The following is a 24,842-nucleotide window of genomic DNA, read 5'->3' as shown; positions in this document are numbered from 1 at the left end:
AGCTTAGTCTTCAAGCACCATTTAGAAGTGGGGATGGAAAACATGTTGATGATCACGTTCTAATACAACCACAAAAATTAACTTAAGATGCTGCCAAACGTGGAGCACAGTAACACTTGATATCACATATCAACTATTTCATAAAATCAGTGAAAAGCAACTTCAAAGCCAGGCTGAATTATATTTTTGAAGCCTCACTCTGTTCACAAGATGCTGTTTGGGACTTGGGAAAGACAGTAACCTGCTGCAAGTTGGTTTACTCATTACTGTACCCTCAATGCTCTGTCAGTCCTTTATTGATTTAGGCTGTAGCCTGTTAAAACAGATGACCATGTGCAGTGCACACGATGCATGATGAGACTCCAGCCTCTCGGAGCCTCTGGAATTCCACTTTGCCTACTGGCTCTTCCCATTTTCGTTACAAGGGAACTCTCTCAAACTGTCCACATCTTTCCAAATGACCCCACAGTACCTCCTGTAGCCTACAGTATTTCTCAGCTGATTAAATATAACCAGAACACAAAAAATATAACCTTTTACTTGATTCTCCTAGTTAAGTGAAGCAAGTCTTTGACAGAAAAATAATTGCTCGGAAAAAAAAAAACAGGAAAAATGCTAATTAAAACTAAGATTAAATAAACACTTTCTGCTTGCTCTCTCAAGCTAGTTTCGTTGTAAAGCCATCCGTTACCTGCTTTAATGTGTGGCTTGCGAGACCCCCACGTAAGGTTAAGCATTTCTTGGTAGTTGCCTGGAAACGATGCCAACGACGGTTTGTTCTCATTAAAGGCAAATAATGCAGAGACACTTGCTACCATTGTATGCCTGAGCGTTTATATCAATTCCTTTTGGAGATGTGTCCTCGCTTCCTCTAAAGATGCAAGTTCAGAAATTTTTCCCAGAAGTGCTGGCAGGAAATACATTTCAACTTATATGCAGGAGTATGCACCAAACTAATTCGATAGTAGCACTATTGCTATGCTTTACCCTAATTCGTGCTGAAGGAAACAATCATCCTGGTTTGGGGACGTTTTTGAAGTTTTAGTATTTTTTTTTTCCTGCCCTGTACCAACGTGAAACGGTGCTTTTTAAAAAGGTCCCCTAAAAATAGGAGAAACACCTTTCAAATCTGCTGCTTGGAAAATGAACGGGGAAGGCATCGTCCCATGCAAAAATAGTTACCAGCCTGGGAACTGAGCAAGTCCTTCTCAGAAAGGGAAGCCCACAAGTCTAGCACTTGTCCCACATTTAGTTGAAACCACACCACTGCACTGGACACGAACCAGGGATGCATGAGCTCAGCTGGGGACACGCTCTGGGACTTCACGCTCAGGCAGGGCTGTGATGCCCAAAGTCTTCTGACTCATGCTTTTTCCCCCTAAGATTCAGCTACTGAAAACGTTAACACTCTAACCCAGTTCAGACTTCTCTGAACCAAATGTAAGAGCAGCCTGTGCAAATTTGATCATTTTGGTCCTCTGTGGTGCCCATCATCTCTGCTTTAACTCGGCCCAGTTAGCAAAGCTGTCACCCCAACCCATCTCCCTCTGCTCTCCATCCAGCAGGACTTCCCTACCAGAGGAAGCCATGGTCAATAACAGGAAGGTGCCTTGCCTCTGTGCTTCTTTACAGAAATCAATGACAGCATGAAAACACCACAGCTTCAATTAGAACAGTTTTCACTGTTTCAAGCTGCAGGTCAATGAAAAGAAAAAACCATGATACATCTCAGATTGTGAGGGAATCTATTCTAAGCATATTCCAGCCACTTCCTTTGGGAAATGATCAGCTGGAGAGGTGGGCATATTTGTAATACTTAAATGCCACAGCTGGCAATCCTGCAGGCTTGTTTAGCATTTTATCTGCAGCTTGCCTGCTAGATCAGATTTGCCTTAGATTTGTATAATCAATTTTGAACTGATTTGAGGGAGGGAAGGACTGCGGCGCTACATGTATCAGATGTCTTACTATGGCCAGATGCAGGAAATGCCTGTTCCCATCAAGAGATTCAGAGGCTTTCACTGGAAGGCACCACTGTAGTTACTACCTGTACTAAAATTCAGCACAGCCCATTCCATCATGTGAAACTTTCTACCTTTTTTTACAAGAGAAACACAGCAGATAAGGAGGATCAATTAACTAAGAATATGAGGGGAAAAAAAAAAGCTGTTGCTTTTTTGTTTTCTCAAATGGAAAACCACCACTAAAGATGATGAATGGCAGGGAAACATCTTCCCGGATCTCCCTCTCCTTGACAATGGCAGGAATTGTACAAGGTTGCCGTGAAGCTAGATTCGTGACCTGTATTTCTACAAAAACGGGGAATTCATCCATTTTATTTCCTAAAGCAAGAAACACTCCACTTTACAGAGAACTTTACAAATACCTGGATCAGCCAGCTAGACAAATAGATACCACCAGCCAACAAGCAGATTTAATAAACAGCTGCAGAAGTTCACCTCCTCTTGATGCTGGAAGGAAGGGGTGAGTACAAATCCCATCCCACTGAGGAAACCAAAGACAAAGACTTGTGCCAGACCACGAAGAAAGCACACAAGATAGCCACTGGCAACAAAGCTATACAAAGGAGGTTGTTTCCCTTCTCCACTCACTGCAAAATCAGTTTACTAGCAAACAAATGGAAGCTGCTTAAAGAGTGAACACAAGATATTAGAACAGAACAGAGCAGTTCGAAGGGACCTACAAAGATCAAGTCCGACTGCCTGAGCAGTTCAGGGCTAATCAGCCCTGCTATTTTCCACGTCTTTAGAAGCTTTATGTTTTCAAAAAGCATGGAGCAGAAAGGGAAATGTACATATGAGAACCTTATGGATATAAACCAACACATACAGAAACCAGCTCATGCTTATGAGCTTGACGGCTGCTGGAACAAACACTGGTTGGTATATACAAGCTCAACTTGAATTATTCATGGAAAATAGCATGTTAAATTTTGCTGTACATTTGTCTCCTTTCTCTCACTGACCATTGGAGATCAGAATATATTTTCAAGCCCAATTCCGTGCACGCTTGTCAGATGGCTACAAGGACGTTTTTCGCCACATTGTGGAGTTTCAGACATTTTCAAAGCAATCATTTGTACTCACAATGTGTTACATCTCACTTGCATCTGTCTTACATGTCTGTGTCTCTCCTCTCCCACTGGAAGACTGAAACTTCCCAGACAGAGAGATAGTAAGAAAATGAATAAACAACATGTTCCCATGACATGCTATCGGGCTAGGTACTTATATTCTTCCTGTTCCACCACTATGTTTTCTATTATAAATTCTACCCTCATGTGAAGACTCAGCACAAAGTCTCGCTAAGATTTGAATCTGCATAATTTTGCACTGGCTTGCTGCCAAAAAGGAAATTTTACCTGTGGCAAGTTAAAAGCAGACCCAGGTGCAGGCAAAATGAACTGCAATTGAAGTGCAATGTGTATATGCAAATGCCATTTTGTGAGATTTGACCCCCACCAGCAATAATACTCCAGTGCCTTGTGCAAGACAAACCAACAAACCTGCTCTAAGGAAAGAGTCCTTTTGACAATTTAAAAGGATTTTTAGTTATAAATTAAAATGTTAAGATTGACTAAGAAAAGCTTGAAAAAGGTGTTCTAAAGTCCATTAAGTACATTTTACAGCCTGGTTTTAACTATGGTTCCTTCCACACAGGGACGAGCGTGTCTGCAGCATAATCTGGCTAACAATTAGTGGTTTTAGCCCTGTGCATCACCACTTGTAATCTTTTCACTTACAAACATAAAAAGCAGACTTTTAAGTAAAATAACTAACGCACAGCACCTTCCTCGGATGCAAAGTCATAAGGCAGATGGATGGACATATGCATAACCGCGGATAACTGCTAATGCAGCCATTAGCACTCAACAATGTGACACTGGTTTGGGATGTTTTCTGGAAGAATTTATTTTTACAAATAAAATGCTAGCATCCCAAGACTGATATAATCCTGCTGCCATGCAATATGTGTAAGACGTTTAAAGAGACACTGACTTTACTCTCCTCCTTTCACACTTCTCTTCTGAAGTTTCCATAATGCCCCTTCCTCTCATCATGAAAATTGACATGAAAATTTGCTACATGATTCAAACTCAAAACCCGCTTTCTTTTAATTTCCAATTGCAACACAAGGGGACTGACACATGATGGAAGCATTTAGGTTTTACTCAAGAGAATTCCTACATTGGCCAGAAATGAGTTAAAATACGCAAAAGTGAGTGAGAAAGGACTACAGCACTAAAAGTATTCTTCCAAAATATGTGTCTCCATAGCAGCTTTGGCCATCAGCATGCATCTACCCAGGTATTTAATTCAAGGTCTGTCACTATAACATCAGAATTTTCCATGTGTAAGGACTATGAAATGTAGACTAGGATAAAGAAAACCTCCCATTCCTTACAGCATGACAAGTTTCAGAGCAACTGAGTAATCGTGTCATGAAAGACAGTTTGGTCCTGGAATGCTACAACTCAAGTGGGCAGATCAGTGAAGCGGTGCTGCAAGAAAACAAACAACTTAACTGGCAGCTGGTTTGTTTTTACATCATATTGATGAGGTCTTCCCCAAGGGTTTACCTATAATAAAGCAGGTAGGTTAAGACCGTCAATGCGTTACTAAATTTTCAAAGAATTGCCCTTACCTTCTGCAGATAAAGCCTTCTCTTTAATGTGCCAGTTACATCGTTCCATGCTGTTCACATATGCACACACAAATACAGAAAGACAAAGAGCTCCTTTCCAGTCTACCATGTAAACACTTGCAGCCTGATTGCTCCTGGAAAAAAAAAACCCACACACACAAAAATGTTATTGTAAAAAATATATGCTATTCATAAATATTTTTGGATTTTTCAACACTTACCTAGCCCTATAAATAAATAAACAAGAAGGCTTTCCACCACAAAATCAGTCAATTTACAAGATTTATAATACAGTTTTAACTTATTTTTTCCATCCTTTGCTTTTTTAATAGATTATTTACTTCTCCCTGGTGAAGCCAAAACATAGCTATAGGGGGAAAACGGAGCACACAAGGAAAAGACTCTTTCAGTCATTAGGTCTTTTTCATTGGCAACTCTCCCTGTGTTTTCATCTGTGAACTTTCTAAGGTAATGACCAATCTCAAACCATGTGCTAAAGTAATAATTTCATGATAAAACTAATCTTTCCAATAAATAGCTCTCTGAAACACTCTATTTTTCATTTTCAAAGAGCCAGAAAGATTATGCTAGTGATTTGGATATCTATTTCTCTAAAATTGCCCTCCAAGTCTTCTTTATTCTAATGTAATGCTCAGAATCCTTAGCAAATAGGAATTGCATCTAGAAGAGGAGAAAAAGAAACAGCAAAAACAAATGTAACCTTAGAAAATCACCAATGTAAGTAGTTTCATTCCTTGTACTAAAAACCATTTGAAAACTAATCTACTGCATATTCTTTCCTTTCAGAAAATCTAAATTGATCTTTCAGTTTGAATACCTGTCAAAGCACAACCACTATAACATTGATAAGTAATTCTGCTCATCAGTTGATAACTTCTGATACACTGCATCCTTACACGCAGTTCTGCAGGAACCTTTGCACCAGACTGCACCCAAACCAGAGTGGAAGATGTTCTCCCTCGGAGAATTTGGCAACAGTATGAGTGATGAGCGTATTTCTCCCACCAGAACTTCCCAAAATGGTACGAAAATACATCACAGACAATGTCGATTAAGGAATTACATTGAAACGAAGATAGGTCATATTTTATTTTTTTTTCAGCATAAGACAATTGCCTCCATTTAATAAGTGTGCTCACAATTGAGAATAAGAACAGAAGTGATGAGTATCTCTCCATACTCCAGAGGTACATGGCTCCACGAAGTCCAAGCAAATCAGCACGTACACCTTTAAGAATCACAAAAACTTAACAGATTTCTCTTTTCTTATGTACTTACTATATTAAATCAGGTTATGATCACTCCCAAAACAGATCTTGTTCATTAGTCTTCACAAACTGTTGCCATGCCCTTTCCATGCAGTGAGTAGGGGGTGGTATAACCAGATGCCAAGAACAAAAGACTGGGTAAATCTGCAAAGAAAGAGGTAGAAAAGTGGCAGCCGGTGTTACTGGGATGAGCTGGACAAGCTCACAATGGCTACACTGAGACCTAACTTTTATTACCACAATATTTAATACCTGTTCCAGAAAACTGACTGACTCCATGCCCTTGGAAGATCGTACTCAGATTTCTTTAGAATATTATCTTTAATTTTAATTTATTATTATTGAATTTTATTATTTTAATTATTTGTTTTATTATTTATTTTTATTATTTATTCTTATTATTAACTATTAATTTTGATTTATTTAGAATATTATCTTTAGATAGTTCAGTGTCTCTAAAGTCAAATGTGCCCCAGCAGGAGCTGAAGACTGCAAGCTTTGCTCACAGACCCAGTTCTCAATGTGCCATATTTGCCCAAACTGGCCTACTAATTCCTAACTATTTCTGGCTTTCCTGCTGCTTCCCATCTATGACATAAACCACTCCATCCCTTGTGCATGTCTGACTTTTAATTTCTGCCTGAGGCCAGTGGATTGCCTCAGTGTCCTCCAGCTGAGCCACCTTTCAGTTCCTCTTTGTTCTTTTGGAGAAATGGCCGCTTTCTCCAGAAAACCTCCAGTCACAGTAACTAATTGCTTCCTTTTGCTTAAGAGAAATGCTCATCCTTGAAAGGTAAAAGCCACAGGTCAAGTAACAACACTGTAATAAATCTTCATTTCCTGCAGAATACCCTGAAGGTGATCAGTAAGTCACACTAAAGCAACTCCATGGGCAGGTCTTCACTGGAAAACTAATTTAAAATTTAACTCCAGAGTTACTGCTCACTTCATTCCCATACACAAGCATCTGGACTGAATATAGCAAGGTGCTCGCAAACCTTGTGATTGGTGCAAAAAGAGCTAAGATTTATCTTCAGTGAGCAGAATTCCTCCCCAGCTAACATGTGCAGCCTTGGGTTCCCGGAATCTGGCAGCATCCCACCTCTCACCGCACTTCTTTCTCTAATCCCAAACAGTAAAATGCATGCAGACACCAGCTGCTAACTTTCTGGTAGAGATGAAGGAAGATTTGTTTGTACCAGGTATGTGAAATGCTTAGAGGAAATGTCTAAATAAAGGCAAAACTTTGCAACACAGCAAGTGGTGTAAAGAGGCAGTCAAAGAAAATTCACAGCTTCTTGAATGATCAGCAAGCAACTCCAATAACATCAATCTAAGTGATAATCTCAAAGAATTAGATGGTGTTTATTCTATAGAGAACATCTCTGAAATCAGCATTGCATTGAGGGGAGTCTGTCACCTTTGGCAGAGAAAGGGGATAGTGGGTTTTCATTTGGGTAAGCAGAGGATCTCGCATCTGTTTGGCTGTGCTCAGCACAGTGCAGATGCAAAGCTTCTTAATGCAAATGCTAAAGAAAACGCCTGAGGTGACTGTAATTCAGTTGTTGGATTGTACGTCAAAGGTTTTAGTTGTAGGTTTACTTAAAAAGTCTGTTTCAGGTTGTATCTAATGACCTTTTCAGTGATATTGCCCACTGTGGATGGAAAAAAGGGAAGCTTCAGCCCATGTTTGTCTTCCTATCTATTGTCCTCTTTGCTTATTTCTAAACTTCAGGTTTGCCACTCAGCCTACCCTCTAGTTTTGTACCTTCACTCACAGCAAGGTGAAGAAAGTCCACCCCAAATCCATTTCCAGATTTCAGACCTTTTTTTTCCTGGTTTGCAAATTGTTCACCACTCCTGTTTCTCACAACTGCATATATTCTTCATAAGCACTCACCAGTCATGAAAAATGACTGTTAGCCTATGAACTGGCTCTGAATGCTTCATCTCAATTATTTGTTATTTGTGTAGTGCAATTGGTCTGCTTAATTACTCGCTTCTGTCTTCTTGTGCCCTCAACAGATGGTTGAACACACTTAAATCAAGAGAATAACTGAGTTGAAAAATAACAAATGCTTTTTAGCTGAAGAAAGGCAGATAGCACACTTTGCAAGATTTTTACAAATCGACGCTATTTAAGTATTTGTGAGTAGGTTATATGCTCAAACGGCAGCTTTGCATGTGCTCATCGCATTCATGAAAGCGGCTGCTGCGTATACAAATCCCTTCTGTTTAGCCAGGTTTATCCCCATTAAATTCTGAGCAGAAAGAGATGCCCAGCTACGGGCAGGAATAATATGGAGAGTTTTGGGGGTGGCATTTCTCAGAGAGGACTAGGAAAGCATATAAAGCTACAAGCATTTTTAACCTTGGGGTGATATAATGAATCAAGGTGCAGGTTGTAGCCCTGAAGTTTCATCTTTCAGCTCTAAAAAAAAAAAAAAATCCCTTGCAGGTGTTGCTCAGCCCTAAGCAGATGCTACAGCTCCAGCCATAGCTCAGGCATGACCACCTCTGCAAACACAGCCTGGTGTTCCCACACACTCTACAGCGCTGAGGAGCCACTTGAAAGGTAACATATTACTCATTTCTGACCAAAAAAAAAAAAAAAAGTTTTTTTCCATCTCTTCCCATGCAACTTTCCTTGAGTGGTACTTAACTTTCAGGCATTTATCTGAAAGCAAAATTTCCCTCCCTCTTTCTGAGAGAACAGGGAAGAGCTTCATTGCAAAGTTGGCTGTCTCCTTTTTTAGAAATCACAAAAACCTCCTAAAAAGTAACCACAACCACCCAGGACAAGAAGTAAACGTGTAAATTTTGCTCTATCTTAAAGCAGCACCAAAACCACAAACCCCCCCGTGACCGGAGCAATAGAAGTCAGCACTATCACAGTGGATGCACTTGTACGAACAACGTCCCACTGCCGATGCAAAGCAGTTGTTCAGAATCTCAACCTTCAGTTTTCAGCTGAGTGATGTCCTGCCCGAAGTCAGGGCTGAGTCTGCTCAGCCAGTTATTTCACGAGGGTTGCGTTCAGCTGTCTGGACCTTCCTTCCACAGCTCACATGGCTCCGCACTGGCTCCTTGCCCTCATTTATTCACCTGAATGAGGGATGCAAAGCAGGTGTCATTTGCTGCCATGCTGATGGCTTTTGTTCAGCATCACCCAGCCAAGTGGGCTCTGCTTAACGATCTGTGCTACATTTTTGGTGTATGGCACAGAAGCCTAGCTTTCAATATAGTTTTATTTAGGTTTCCCTTGGCCTCCTCAGGTGCCTGCTGCCTTTTCTAAATGCATATGATAACGAATTCCTTTAAGGAACTCCCTTTATTTCCTCCTCTTTTGTCAGGCACAACTGAGCTAAGGTTATCTCTAAGCGTCTCTCTGCTTTCAAACACAGTTTCACACTTTCTGTCTCAATTCTGTTACATGCCTGTCAATCCCATTTGCTCCTCAGCGTGGATAAGACCAGACTGGCTCTGCTTAGAAACAACAGGCTTTGCTGAGAGTTAGAGTATTTCCTGAATATTGTTCAGATTTCATGCAGAGTGAATTGACTACAGAAGACACATATCTATTTTTAAATCCTCTTTTTTTTTTCCTTCTCATCTGCCCCAGATTAAAACTCAAAGGGATTTAGAATAGATGCTCCCAACTCATCACGGTCTCTCATACATTAATAACTAAGGTGATCAATATAAGAAGCTTGAAATGCTCTACATTTCATGGTGCAAGTTTCACTTCATTTTTAATTCTTCTGAACTTAAAAAAAAGTTAATTGTTTATCCTTGTGAATCTAAAATTTCTCAGATGCAGAGCCTGAAACACTCTAATGGGAACAGCTCCCAGGATATGTGGTCTCCTGTAAGACACCAGGTGCTTTGAGAGTAGAATCCATCAAAATAGATCATTAGGAAATGAGTCTTTGGGGTGTTTGGTTACCCTAGATTTTGAGAGCATTGGTCCATTGCAAGACTGGCTGATATGATTATCATCTCTTTTAGTGAAGAAAATGCATCAATTCTTCAGTACCTTTGCAGGCTCTCAGTCACACCCAGAAACAAATCCCCAGAAAATTCCAAAGCACAGAAAAAGACACTCCAACACAAAAATTATACCAACTGTGCACAAGACAGTATGTATGTGCATGAGCATGTGCACACACATGGGAGTGGGTGTGTGACACAACTGTGCATCACAGCACACAGGGGTTTGGGGGGGGTGAATACGGCCTAGCGAGTGAATGTAGTTGTTCTCACCAAGCAAGGTGCACTGAAGGTGTGAAGGAACAGAAGGAAGTGTCCTTGCAGTGAGCAGACAGACCTAGGAACTGATTCATCCATAACTTTCCGATGTTTAAATACTCAAGCAACATGGTGCCAGCATTCCCGTGCGAATGTACTTGTTCTGTGGGATGCTGGAGAGCCACAGGGCCTTTACACAAGCAGGTAAAAGTGTTAACGTACTAACTCAGGAGGAAGGTGTCCTCAAGTTCAAAGCTTCTTTAAGCTACCGGAGGTGAGGTGCATATGCAGTAACATCATTAGGTAGTAGCTGACAGCTGCTTCTTGCCATCACTAGGGAGAAGGCTAAACACCTAACTCCACATGGTGCAACAGAGAAGGCAATTCTAAGACTTCTCCTTGTTACCTGCAGGAAAGATGAGAGAGAAGAAACCATAGTGAGTCAAACTCCATAGGTTAGTACCTGAAATCAGATGCCTTGTAGAGGTTCCCCCCTGCACAGTGGGGATACATCCAGAGCATGTAGCAGCAAGAGGCAATGCCTCTTACCTGAAGGAGGCCAGAGGTAGAGGGAGGCATGAAAAGCCTGGTACCTGGCTGAGCTGAATAGGAACACCAAGCCAGCACAGGGCACAGCCTCAGTGGGATAAACTGCCAAGAAAAATGCAGTGCTTGAAGTTTTTTTTGTTTTTGTCCTGGAGTTTTACTCTGCCTGTCAGCTCCATGGGAGAAGGGAATGGGCAGACTGCATGGAGAGGAGGAAGAGTATGGTGGAAACAGTGAGCTTGGATTTTCTCCAAGTGTGGCCAGGGATGATGCTGCAAGAATTTCTCCAAGCAGCACGATGTAAAAAATAAATAAATAAATCTAGTTTTATGCAACTGAAACTGCTTGGGTCAAACAGGGCAGGTAGTTAAGGCCAAAAGACAGTATTGGAAGCAGAAGGAAAATAAAAGTATGAGTTCTACAAGTAAAATTTATTTCCCTGTTTTACATATAAAGGTGTTCAACATCTCATTTTGGAGCACCATTTCTTTTTAAAATTGAAATAATTACAAAACAAAGCATTAAAAAATAGAACAGATGAAATGTTAAGATCGATAAAGTGTATTTTTCTATTGTTTTCCCCTCCATTCTCCTAAAAGAAACCAAAACCAAGTTGTCTGGGACACCCGTTTTGACTGCTGAACCAAAATTCCATTTTCTCAACAGCTCTTCCCTGACTCTGCCAGTCCATTACCACCTCCCAAGGCCAGGTATTTTAAGAGCTATCATTACCTGGCTAGTGTTGAGACTGAGAGGCACCAGAGTGATGGTCTTAGACTATACCAGCTTTCATTCATCTTTACAATAAGGATAGTTAACTAGAGTCTGGCCATACAAATAGCAAGGGTTTCTTCAATTTCTCTACTTACGTCACTTTTTTACACTGCCAGGTAGCATAAATGAGGAAAGTCATGTCTTTCTCTTCCCAGACTGGAGCCTTTTTTGATTCTGGGTTAAGTGTTTTCAGGGAGAACTCCAGAAGGGAGAAATGCCATGAAATAATGCCTGGGAAAGTCCTTCGGGAACATCAGGTGCTGACTCATTTCAGAGATAATCCATATTTTACCCAAGCACGAAGGGAAGAGCTGTTTGTCAGATATGTTGCTCGTTGCAAACCACCGTGTGCTCAGGCATCGCAGGAGGCCTTGTGACAGGCCTCAAACTCAATGCCCGGACAATTCTTAGCAGAACATGACAAAGCTCCTCTGAATCTACCTCATGTGGATGTCCCTGAAGCAGAAGTACATTTCTAGCAGTTTAGTGCTTGAACACCACTGCCTACTTACCTTAAATCCTCATTACATTGAATATTTAGCTACAAACTGTGACAGTGCAATCTACCCAGTGTGTGAACTCTGCCTTCCCAGCTCTGGGCTAGGTGACCTCAGGCAAATCACTCAACCTCTCCTCCATAGCTTATTTTCCTGCAAATGAAGCAAAAAGAAATTTTACTTTGGTCCCCCTCTATTTTGCCTCATTGTTAGCAGATGTTTGAAGGCAGGGACTGCCTTTTATATATTTACGCCTCACCTCATGTAGGCCTAAGTCATAAACATAAACACCTGGGTCTAACTTTTTTAAAGAGTACATTTCTCCTGAATTCTGTCACACACATCAGGCTTTCTTGAAGGTCAAGATTTTGTTTGTTGTCTTTGTCATGAGCAAAGAAAGGTAAATGGGAAAAAGCGAATGTGCCCCAAACAAGAAACTGCTGAGCCTTCTGTATAAATGTTTCCATTTACTCTGAGTTGTCTATGGATTTCCTTTATTTAATCTTTTACAGCTATAAAACAAAAAGATTAATCCAACTGCTTCACATTTCTAAACGAAAAAGAGAAAGGCAAAATGTGGTAGTCACAGTGTCCTGCCGATGTAGTTTTAAGAGAACGAATCTTACATGAAACAAGGAAATCAAGTGATAATAGTTGTGGGGTTTTTTCCCACTTAGTGAGAGCTATGGTCTTAAGACCTTAAGCTCCTTTCTGCTAAGTGCTGCATCAACACTGAGTGGAAAACAAACAGTCCAATTGGACTAGAAAGGTATGACAGATGGTGATGGAAATGAAAAATTATTACTGTTTTACACAATAGTTTCATAGCCTTGGTCCCTATCTAATGTACCCAAGGCTAGCCAAGTAGCTTGTGCCAGAGCTAGGACTTGAAGTCAGCCCTTCAATATCATCATGTAGGTATTTGGTTCTTCTTCCTGAAGTAGACAGTGTGTGTGTATATATATATATATATATATAAACACTGATGGGGGTGGGAGAGTGTTGGGGCGGAATCCATCAACAAAAAAATACAATACTAAATTTATATTAAATATACAATACTAAATATACTAAATACCAGGCTAACAAGCACAAGCTTCCAGTGAAATCTTTAACACAGACTATTCTTTCTGATACCTGAATAAAAAAAAAGTAATGGGCATGGAAAAAGGTAAAGGGGTTCTGAACAAGGTATAATCTCAATACCTCATGTAGAACTTGATGAGAAAAGGCACAGCTGGCAGAGAAAAGGGGTTTGTTCTTTGCTCAAAAACGAAATAAGTTGCCAGTGTAGCCCCTTTCCTGTACTTCTTTTTCCCCTCCCACTAACAGGAACATTGGGGTCACCCTGCAATCAATAAGTCCTGTCCCTGAACACAATAGTCCCCTCTTGCCCCTGTCCTAGGGCTTTCTATCAGTGGCTGGTGGCCCTACAGCAATTCCCTGGTGTTACTTGCTCTCCCTGAGGAACCGCAGTTTACTTGAAAGCATCTCACTACATTGCAAATTAAAAGCAACCTGAATGGTGGCCTGTAATAGCAGGGAGATAGCATTTGTGGCCCTTTTTCCTGTTACAAGATATATAAAGAAGACACTCAGAAGAACAGGGGCTGATGTAATGCAGCACAGCTCCACTAAAAATCACTGAAACAAAGTCAAATGGGATTGACTGGGAATCCAACCCACTTCCAGTGATTTTTTTTTCCTCATAATTTGCTTGTAAAACAACTGCAACAAAAGTAAAATATAGCCTGAATACAGGTCAGCCACTAAGCTAATACAGACTTCCCATAAATGACTGGAAGGCTTTACAGACATAATCCACATACAGCAGAACTCAGCATTGCCATGGAAACAATTACATTCAAAGAACAAAACACAATTGATATCAAGCCATTCAGAAGGCATTTAAAACTTGTTATGCACTTAAAGTACAAGGAAATTAGTTTGCTAATTAACACACTGTTTCCAACCATTGTGATTTCTTTCTTTAATGGTGAGAGTGGTATTTTCTGCCTTGCTTTCTTTCCTAATGCTCCCTCCAACAAACATACTTAGTTTAAATACAATATTTCAGTATTTGTTTCAAGCCACGTAATAAAAGCTCAAACTGCAACCAGTCTTTATCCTTTCTTTTTCAGCCAATGCCTCCAATAGATCCTTTTTAATCTCCTCTAATGTCTCTAATGTAATGAATCCCATATATAATGACATTATAATGGTTAGAAAGTGCTTAGGCAAGCCTTCCAAAAAGAAATAGACTTCAAACTCTTTAAACAAAAAGCCAAAACAACAACAAAAACCCCTCCAATAAAAACACCTTTTAATTAACTGCAGTGCTCAGAGCACTGTTTAATTATGAGTTATGAGTTCTAATATCCCAGCCCTACTTTTGCAGGAGGTCAGTCACCATTTTCCCCAACTTTGCAGCAGAAAAGCTACCTAATGACCCGAAATGACACCTAGCACTTGGAAATGCAATGCTGGGTGCATGTCAATAGAAAAAAAATATCTTCTTTACGACAATTTTAGCATAAGACTCCAGAAGTGAAAGAGATTAACCACGTCTAGGCACCAGAGACCTTAGAGAGAGGGGACTTTCAGATATTACACTTGGAAAATTCCTTTATAGCCAATAAAAATATTTTGGGCAGTTTAAATCTGGTAACATCTGTAGCCCTCAAGTTCTTGATTCATTCCACTTTCCTGCAGGCATTTAATCAAGATGCCTGAAAAGGACGTGCAGTTCCAGCCACTGGACAGAAACAAAACCCCAGGGAGCAATTCAGATCTCAGTTGGGCTCATTTCCTCTCTTTTTTATTTCTATTATATTCTGTGTTATGGAGGTTAAATCCAACCCCAAATACCACACAATATTGTTTTTCCTTTATTTTGTAAGAAACTGAGGCACTGAAAGATGCTGTGATCTGACTCTTATTATTCAACAAATCAAAAGAAGCATACACTTCAAAATCTCTCATCCTAATGCCTTTTTCAGGAATATATGATCTGCTATTGCTCATTCACTGATTTTGGCACCAGCCAAAATGAATCTACTTTTATTCCTGTTTTTTTCAGACTGCCACGTCCCATCCTGGGTAGAACAGTCTGCAGCAGCTTTTTCATCTCTGTGCAAAGCAACCACATGTTTTTTTCTTTCTTTCTTTCTACTCTCAGTGCTTCTGTCTAGGCGTAAAACATTTTCAAGCTCCTCTCATTCATTCACCAGTGAGCTTGAGACAGCTGCATTAGCAGCACTGCCAATAAACAGCATGGTTAGGGAGAGCAGCACACTTTAATCCTAAATATCGTAGGCAGCCTGTAAGAATAACATCTCCTAGCTAAAATCGTGTTCCAATCCTCATCTTCAGGGAAAGAAAACGTAGACCAACATTGCCACACACGGCCAAATACACCCATGGCTTACTCAGCAGGTATACTACTGGCCCCAACGCGTGGCTGAAGTTGAAAAAAAGCCTCAGGTTCACAAAAGTCCTTTTTGCATGAAGGCAATTAGAGCACATGTTCCAAGTTAAACCTACTCCTAAGAGGCTTGCTGGACTGAGATGTTGGTGCTTAGGGCACTAAAGTAGTCTTCCAGCAATTCCCAAACCAATTTGGGCTTGTAGCCTCTAGAAAATGTGCCAAACAACAGCCACCACAAACCATCAACCCCCAAAACAACAACAAAAATCAACTTGGGGCACTGAGGAGCACTGCTATGTCACAAGGCCGCAATCATCAAGCAAGTTTTGAGGCTCACACTGGAAGAATAGAAAAGCAAACCAAGTGCCTGATTTTCACAAAATCCTCCTTTGAAAAGACCTCTTGGCAGAATCAAGACTCAAGGCAGAAGAAATTCAGCTGCTCAGTCTTAAAATAGTGAACCTGAAGACGAAATGGAGGTACAAGAATGCTACGGAGTAATCACGAAATCTAAGGTTGGGACCTCAGCACCGTATGCCCGATTCTGCCTTGATGAGCCAGAAAAGGTGCATTGGGAAGAGTTTAACAGTGCTTCTTCTTTTAGGCTGCTCAGACTGCAGGAAAAGACCAGGATGATCTCTGCATGTAATTTTCACAGAACATGGGAAAACAAACACTAACAAAACCCTCACCACCTGATTAATTTTGAACCATCCCATATTACAGGAAATGAAACTGACCTCAAACAGGGACTTGCTGGCTACACACTGAACAGTCTGGCAAGCAGTTACTGTCTACGCCTTGGCAATAGTGGGTGGTGACAAAATTACTCCTGGCCCCAAGGTCCTGAGATATCATCATTTCCCACGTTGGCCAAAACTGTAATTTTCCATCTATCATATCCCTCCCAACAACAAAACCTCCAACCCTCTCCCAAGCTAGCCCAATAATTGTATTTCCTGCCACATTGCTTCTGCTCCCGCTGAGCTCCTGTTCTCTGAAAGACAATCTTTGAGCTAATTATATGGCATTAGCTATGATTCTGTAACTCTTCCCCCACGTCAAAAAAAACTTGAAGTAGACTAAAGCATATTCAGAATATACTGTTTCTCTCTTTGGGAGCCTAATTCCTCTCAGAGGTAACTTAATCACCAATTACCCACAAACTCGGTATCAAGTGTCGCCACCGAATTTAATTTGCTTCCTGACAAAGAATGCCTTCGTGAGGATATCAATACCTGACGTAAGAAACAGTTTGTGAAGCCAGAGGAAAAAATAGACAAAATGAGAGTACTTTAAGGTGCTCAATCTGCTTTTGAAGTATACAGGCTGTAACTACGCTACGATGGCACAAACCCTAAATGAATAAGCAGACCGAGTGAGAAGGTAACTAGTTCAGGAGAAGCAGGGATGCACTTACTGCCTCAACAGCTTGACCTCTGCAGTAGAGATAGCCATGAAGAACAAAATGTAGCCTGAAGGAAGGGATTAGCACGAGCTTGCAGCACAACCCAATACTCTGACCACAAGACTGGTGACTCGGATGCTGGAAGGCAGATGAGGGCGTTACAGGTTATCTAAAAAAGTCAGCAAAAATTTTGAATACGACCTTGCCCCAGGGCTTGCTTGCAGCTATGGAGCCCGCATATTTGTGTGTGTTTCTGTAGCCTGCGGGGTGGCAAGAATCCCTTTCATCAGTTCTATAACTGGCTGTAGCATTTCCTAGAAAGACCAGGTTGTGGCCTGCTCACTCTGCACGTCACTTCAAATGATGGCTGCACGGACAGCCCCAGACACTTTCACACTCAAAGAGAATGATGAATTTTGTCAGGAAGACAGTGTTGAAGGGCTGTCTTGAATTACACCCTACATACAACAACAAGCAAGTTCCTGTCTTAATGGGTGACTCTTCCTTCCTCAAAATACACTGCTAGGGACAAAAAATAATAGTAAAAAAAATGTTTCCTTCTCTTCACCTAGACTTACAAATCAATATCATCCCTGAGAATATCTTTTCACAGTACTACATATATGCTTCTCCCATAGTCCCAGCATTCATACAATCACAGAGCTTTGCACAAAGATGTGGACAGTTGATCCATCAGGTGAAAACTGTGCTTGCCACCTATTACTAGTTTTGTTTTCACCAAAGAAGGTATCTTCACAACAAAAGCATCTGGAATAAGCGAGTCCCACACCCATATTTTCTAATCATAATGTCAAGGTGTAATAGAAGTAAGACTTCTTCAGCATTAAAGCTGTAAAATACTTCATCCAAGAGCAAGCTCAACAGCAGGAAGCCAGGGATGAGGTACAAAGTCCCAGTCCATTTAAAGTTGGCATACATCTTATTATCATAAATACCAGGCTGGACAAGACAGAATGGGAATGGACAACCCAGCTTAACAGGACACCATCAATTACCACACACATCCTATGAGCAGAAAGGAAACCTGACCTGCCAGGATGTTGCTGAACTAATGCACATCTGGCTCTTGAATGGCCAGAGATAGTGTTTGAAAATAACCATTTGGGATATTATTAGCCATCAATTGCGGTTTCCAGAGAGCAGTTTTATATCTGAAGGCACACATCTGCTAAATAAGTATTTTAACTTCTGTAAACACAGCTACAGATGCTGGTGGAAGTGTGCTTTTCTGGCCACACAGACTAAGCGTAGACTAAGATCAAGGTTTCAACAGTGTGTGCTCAGCCACAATGTCCTCCTCACTATTTCTCTGAACTGAACTAGTACCTTCCCAGTGAACAAGTATCACCATTTCATTGCAAGACTCACAATGTTCTTTCTATAAACCTTAAACTCTCATAATTACCAGATAATTTCTGTTTCCTTTTATTATTTTTTTTTTTAACCATCTAACTCGGAGAGAGCTGCAATTAAAACCGAAACACACAAAGCAAGCTGTTGCTAAAGAATTAGAAGCTATCAAATATACAGAAACAAGAAGGAAGCTTAGGATTTAGGTCTCACTCGTACTACTTGAGAGATGGGGTTTGACAATATGGATTGCCTTCTCCTTCCTGCAGTAAATCTTGTTCTTCTATCAGAAGGAGAAGAAAATAAAACATCATGACAGTCCCTCTACATTGCTAGGACCATTATTTTGAGATCTGGCCTTGGTTTGGACTATTCTTGATTATAGTGTTTCACTGAGTTTTTGTTTATTTGAATGTTCCTGAACCTCCTCTTCTGATTTCTGTCTTTTCTTCCTGTGATGCTTTTTGACCATGAACACAGACTGTTGATATTTAAAGCTCTACCTCTCCTCATCGTTATTTGTTCTGTGGAATAATGTATTGCTTGCTCTGTGAAGTATTGAATCCTCCCCGCTCCTGTAACAATAAGATGAGTTCTTCAGTACTACTTCTGACTATTCCCTGAATTTCATGGTACCGGAATCCATTTTTTATTCCTTGTCACGTTAATCTTCCAGCCGGTGACTGATCATACAACATACAGCAATGAACAGCCATGTGTCACCATCACCTCTCTGCAAGCTGATCAGCCCTCAGTGTTAGCTCACGAGTCATTTCTGACGAGAGAAAATGAGAATCTACTGCACGTTCAGCCACAGAAGTGGTACAAACAAACAGCTCTCCAGCACCCTCAGCTTCATCGCAGCAAACTTCAGCTATCAAAGCAGTGCCGGGATACCTCTGTCCAACACTCATTACTCACAACTATTCAAGCCATTAAAAGACCGTGACCATTTATATGGATGTCTCTCCCAAAGTCTCTGCCTCTTGTTCAATAATCCCTGTAAAAACTAGTCTGCCTCTGCATCTGTCTTGTGTCTTGGGGTGGGATCAGCTTGGGGTGGGCACGGTAAGTACCCTTGGCCCACATTGCACAGAAATCCCATCCTAGAACAGCCCTTGCCAGTGCTGTAGGATAAGGAGCCCAGTGTCTGCTGTACAAGAAAACGTGAACAGTTTAACAGTGCCTTTATTTCATCGCCTCAGAATAGCATAAACAGTCAACAGGTACGTATTTCAGGGTAAAGTTAGTAAAACCTCCAGGCAAGCTATAGCCAACAAGGGAACAACACAGCTGAATTGAATTGAGGGGATAAATGGAGGTGTTTAAGGCCAGGTTGGATGAGGCCTTGGGCAACCTGATCTAGTGGGTGGCATCCCTGTCCACGTCAGGGGGGTTGGAACTAGGTGATCTTTAAGGTCCCTTCCAACCCAAGCCATTCTATGATTCCATGAATATAATCAAATATAACCTATTTCTTCTCCACCGTTTGGGGATAAAGAGGACAGGAACTGTGTGGAAGAGAAGACACCATCCCTATAACTGCCCACCTCAAAGATACCTGTAAGCTGCATGTGTGTCTGCAGAGGACAGAATAGATCTGCAATCTCTTCCGAGCAGCAGCAAGTCCCTGGGGAGCTATTCCCTTCGCACTGTAAAGGGGGAACCATTCTTTCATGCCTAAATGTTTTTGTAGTATTGTTTTTCAATAGTATCACCAGGGCTGTATTATTATCATTCCTGCATTCTTCCTTTCCTCTCCTGGAATATTCCTCTGGGCAAACTGTGGCTTACTATGGACTTTTTCAGAAGACAGTCAGAGGCAAAGCAGATGAAAATCTGGTTAGCTTAACAGGCAGTAACGTGTAGCTGTGAAAAACAAGCCTTAATGGAGGCAATAGTTAAACCTGCACTCTACAGGCCTGAGCAAGGAGAGCCATGGCTCCACTCATTCCTAACCAGTCTGCACCTGGGATGCAGCTGGATCCAGCTCCAATGCTCCAGCTGAGGAACAGGGACCAGAAACTGGAATTTGCTGCCCATCCGTTGTGAGCCTGTGCCATGGATAATCAGAGATGCATCCAAAATTGGCTTCAACCTACCCACTTGAGTAGAATGAAGGCAGGTAAAAGCAGTTTGCAAAGCCTCCAGCTTTCTTTGTACATGGCTTCTTGGTGTAAATGGATATGATGTGCACACATTGAGCCTCTCTGAAGGGACAGTACGGGCAGGGAGACCAGCAGCATGGACTTCTGCTTCAGTAGATGAAGCCCATACTGCTAGTTTAAAGATAACTTAGACATAAATATACACTGCAATCCAACACTTGTACTGTAATGCAAATATAAGAGCAGAAGACTCCCATTTAGCTACTGGTCTGGCACTGACAAGTTAAGTCACCTTGAAAAAGCCACGGTGCCTTCCTACCCCTCTGTTCAAACTGTACAGCAAGGACAGAAGAGGCTGTCTGCTATAACGGGTCCTTGATCTTGATTGGGATTTCTGATACCTCAGTAATCCTAATAATAAACATTTCAGAGACAGAATTACCTAGAGTTATCCTCAGGCACTTCTTGCATTGAATATGTATATATTCTAATTTAGGCACCTGCATATTAGCTGTAGGCGAAGGCATCACCTCATTGTGCTTTTATTATCCCAAAGTCCAATGAAACCACACATCCTAAAAGCTACCTCACAGAATGAAAGCAACTGAACTGGTGGAATGCCTTTAGCTAGAAATCTGCATGGTAGAAACTGGTCTCTCCTCCAGTCCATTCAAAAACGCTTTTATCTACATATTAGAGGCCATATTCCATACACAGTTTGAGGCAAAACATCCATAGTAGGCATTTGGAACCGCCAGGGGCATTGATAAGTGAAATAATTGGAATGTTACCACCAGAGACCCAGAAAAGTCACCTTCCAACTACAATGGGTTGCTTCTGACAAAAGCCAACTGAGGCGCATAATGTCGTTGTTCATTAAGTTCCCATTAGTGATAAAAATTCTGATTTCAATATTTAATACACCTCAGAGATCACAGTGCATAATTTAATGCGCAAGCAGATAATTTGCTGATCAAGGTACATCACTCCCATTAAGGCAAATGGTTGCACACTTTGCTGATTAACTGTATCCTACACACACAAATACACGCATACTCTGCTGTTCTCTTCTATCAATGAGGCATTGTCCCCTCTGGAGCTAGTTCTCGTGGCACACAGCTAAAACCTGCACATACCAGCTCTTCCACTTGACATATAAATGCGGTATCATCCCTACTTACACTGCTTTCTATCCTTGGTGTCTTCCGAGTACGCAGGATTAGGACACCCTTGGCAATAACAAAGTAGGCCCTGTGATGAGGCTTCTGTGCCATGCGACTTCCAGCATCACCTCTCTTTTGGCTGTGTACATGTCTGCAATCAGATCCATTCCTTGTCTGACATCTCAGGTACACAGAACAGCTCTCTGAGCCTCAACTGTCTTTTGGGGCCGACCACAACGTAGCATAAAGGGCACCGGGATGAACGACATACAAATGGCTTTTTGGCTGGTATGCTTGGAGGCTTTGTGGAAATGGACAGGGACAGCGCTGGGAAGTTTGACTAGAACAGAATTACAGGCTAAACCCACATACAAAGAGGGGGAAAACTTCTTTTCCTTCAGCAATTCAAGCGTCTCACTTTGCTCCAGGGAGCAGCAAGACTCGGATGCCAAACCTCACAACGATTCGGAAAACAGAAGGGTCATCTTTCACCTTCCTCCTCTGGTAATTCACGGGCCTTTTTTCAGGCGGGTTTAAATCCTCTCAGACAAAGCTGAGAGCTCAGTCAGTGGGCTACTGCTCCCTGTCACAGAACAAAACTAAGGGGGAAGGAAGCAGGCTGGGGCAGCTGCTTTGTGGGTGATAACCCAGCCACATTTCAGTAGATGTCACTACAACTATTTGGGCTATAACCCTTACAGCAGCTGCTGATCAGGGCTATAAACATGCAAACCCATTTTACGTACAGCGTACAAACTGGACGGGGTACCAGCAAACTTTCTGGAAACCCAAATAAAAGACTAGTATATTCCTGGAGATAGTATCACTCCCTCAAAACAAATCAAACACAAGAAGAGGACCAGACACCATAGTGTTTACTTGAAATTATTCTGCAACATTTTACCTGAACAATTCCATTAACATGCAGCAAAACCCCTGTGAAGCGCTTTGAAAATGTACCCCCAAGTCTGAACCTCTCAACATTTCTCAAGACCTCTATATGCCAGAGATCCCAGAAGGTACCAGCAACCTGAAGATATCTTCATATTCCCTGTCTGTCTCCGAGCCCAGACAAATTAATAGGAATACACCGCATCAACCCATCGTATGGGAGGAAATAGAGCTGGCTATTAATGATCTCAAACTGCAAACAGCCCCCAAGCTAGAGAAACTCCCAGGGGAATGCCATTCCAAGTTTAAACAAAAGTCAACATCTTAATGGTTTTACTACTGTTTTTTTTCCCCCTATCCTGCTGATTCCCCCAGACTCACTCTGCAGCAGCAATATTCCTGAACAGCCACTGTCTGCAAAGCAGCTCTCATCTCCTGGGTCTGCCTTAAGTAGTGCCCCTTGCTCTGACCGATGGATGCCACAGCCAACTCCTAACTGAAAGCAGTCAGCTTTCTTGGATCCACACCAGCTGAGAGCTTGGCCCTGTTAGGGCCTTAGCTGAAGTCTAAAGGCTTGCACCCAACGTGCCCTAAGCTGGAATGCCCAAATTCCTATAACCAACCAAGCACAGTTTAGCTGCTCCATGTAGCAGTGTGGGAGAGAGACAAATTGTCTCTTCTCTTTCTCTCTGTCAATATATTTGGGAAACTCTTCTCTCCTGAGGATGTCTGTAACCGAATGTTCTTCACACATGATTTCATGTCACTATTAATAGTGACATGCCTTGTCCTTTCATTAACATAATGGTTAAATTTAGTCCCTCTTTGAAGCCACAAAAGGTAATCTGTGGTCAGGGCAGAGTCCCTGGCCACCTGGTAAAAAGAAAAATAAAAAGAGGAAAACAAAAATCCAATTCCAAAACCAAAGGCCAGGTTTTCAAAACCCATCCTAGGTATATCCTTTGGTTGCCAGCTTATTTAGCTGTCAGACCGGGGGGTGAGATCTACTGTACTTTCTTTGTCTCCTGTGCTGAATTAAAATTACTGACAGCACTGGGGAACAGGGTCTGGTGCTCAGGCTTTGCTACACCCAGTATTTAATTTGTAGTCTTTATTTTTCTAAAGACTACAGTCAGTACTCTTAAACCAGGGGATCTCCCCATACACCTCAAAGATAGTTTTTATCTATAGGTCAAACTTCCCAGGTGCAGTTGCAGCACAAGGAGACATGCCTGGGCCAGCACATACCTTGCTACCTAGGACAGAATAGACACAGCAGAATGAAGCTACACACAAAGGCAATGCTTGGTGAGGGTTGCTGGAGGATTACAGAACACACACAGGTTTCTATCCTGCAAGAACAGAAAGACTAGAAAGTCCATGGCATCCTACCTCTTATCTGAAGTGGCTGAATTAACTCTTACTTGAACACAACCCTTGTAACTGCAGAACCAACAATCTTTACCTGCTTTGGGAATGGTGAAGGACTTGCAAAGCCCAGCTAAGCTTGATAGCAACACATCTCCTGCCAGAGCTCTTCCTAGTTGTCTGTAAGGTACCACAAGGAAGATTTTCCCCAGCACACCTCATGAACTGATGGAAGCACCTGCATTAAAGCTTCACCTCACTCTGCCATACGCAGATTTAGAGTTACCCCAGCCAGATAAATCCCAAGACCAAATTCCAGGTAGCAAATTCCTTCCATGGCAAGAAGAATTTTTTTAGGGCAACTGACATCTCAGTTAAGCACTGAAGTCAAGCACGTAGAATTGGAGACTAAGAAAGCTCTGATTTTGCACAATTTTGTCATCACATGCAACTAAAAACCATCTCTCATTCATTGCTCATAACTCTACGTCTCTTCTGCCACAGTTAGGAAAGGCAATTACCCCTCTATAGGCATCAAGATCTTAAAACCAATGACTAGAGACAACCAAACATTTAGGTACTCACTTCCCAGTCAGCCAAGAGCTAACTCTAATTCCTACATGAGAACCAGAGCACTGAAACCCAGCCATGCAGCAATACCGCCACCCATCATTACACACCATCCCTCCCTCCAGCTGTGCCAGCGTTAAGTTCAATGTTTTGCAGGTGTCTACATGACAGCAGGCTTCAAACTAAGCTACTCTCCAAACCTCTTCAGGTCAGAGATTTTAGGCTTTAAAACCTTAAGCACAAAAAGTGCACTTCGCAACAGCTCCTGTGGGTGTTATAAGGAGCAACAAAAGCTTTTAAGCACTCTTAAGAGAGAAGAAGATGACAATGAAATTGAGGGGAAATGGAGAAAAAGATAATCATGCTGCAAGTTGCCGCTCTCATCTCCCAACTACTTCCAAGGCTGCAAGAGCCCAGGCAGCCAGGAACAGCTGCCACCCTATTAAACTCAACAATTTACAGGTGCTTGGAGGGAGCACTTGCACGCAATTAGCTGAGCAAATTCACTTACTTAAAG

General features: G+C 41.6%; 2 protein-coding genes across 12 annotated transcripts in view; one reads left to right on the top strand and one right to left on the bottom strand.

Moving 5' to 3' along the window:
• LOC308195067 (uncharacterized protein) overlaps positions 1 to 24,842 on the top strand; it is a 1,623,621-nt gene that overhangs the window by 20,419 nt on the left and 1,578,360 nt on the right. The gene's annotated exons all lie outside the window — the stretch shown is intronic.
• The window catches only part of LOC308195061 (uncharacterized protein), a 535,750-nt gene that overhangs the window by 364,634 nt on the left and 146,274 nt on the right, over positions 1 to 24,842 (bottom strand). For 6 of the 11 annotated variants that reach the window (XM_080591888.1, XM_080591891.1, XM_080591892.1 and 3 more), the window contains 4 exons: positions 10,425 to 10,608; positions 8,912 to 9,059; positions 5,965 to 6,098; positions 4,666 to 4,799 (listed from right to left, as the gene is read on the bottom strand). The gene's annotated coding sequence lies outside the window, so the exon portion shown is untranslated. The other 5 variants (XM_080591884.1, XM_080591886.1, XM_080591885.1 and 2 more) reach the window with 2 other exon arrangements.

The sequence above is a fragment of the Anser brachyrhynchus genome (genome assembly GCF_964034855.1).
Source record: "Anser brachyrhynchus genome assembly, chromosome: 4".
Classification (NCBI taxonomy): domain Eukaryota; kingdom Metazoa; phylum Chordata; class Aves; order Anseriformes; family Anatidae; genus Anser; species Anser brachyrhynchus.
Note: the sequence above shows the minus strand (reverse complement) of the source record. Positions and strands in the feature narration are given on the sequence as shown.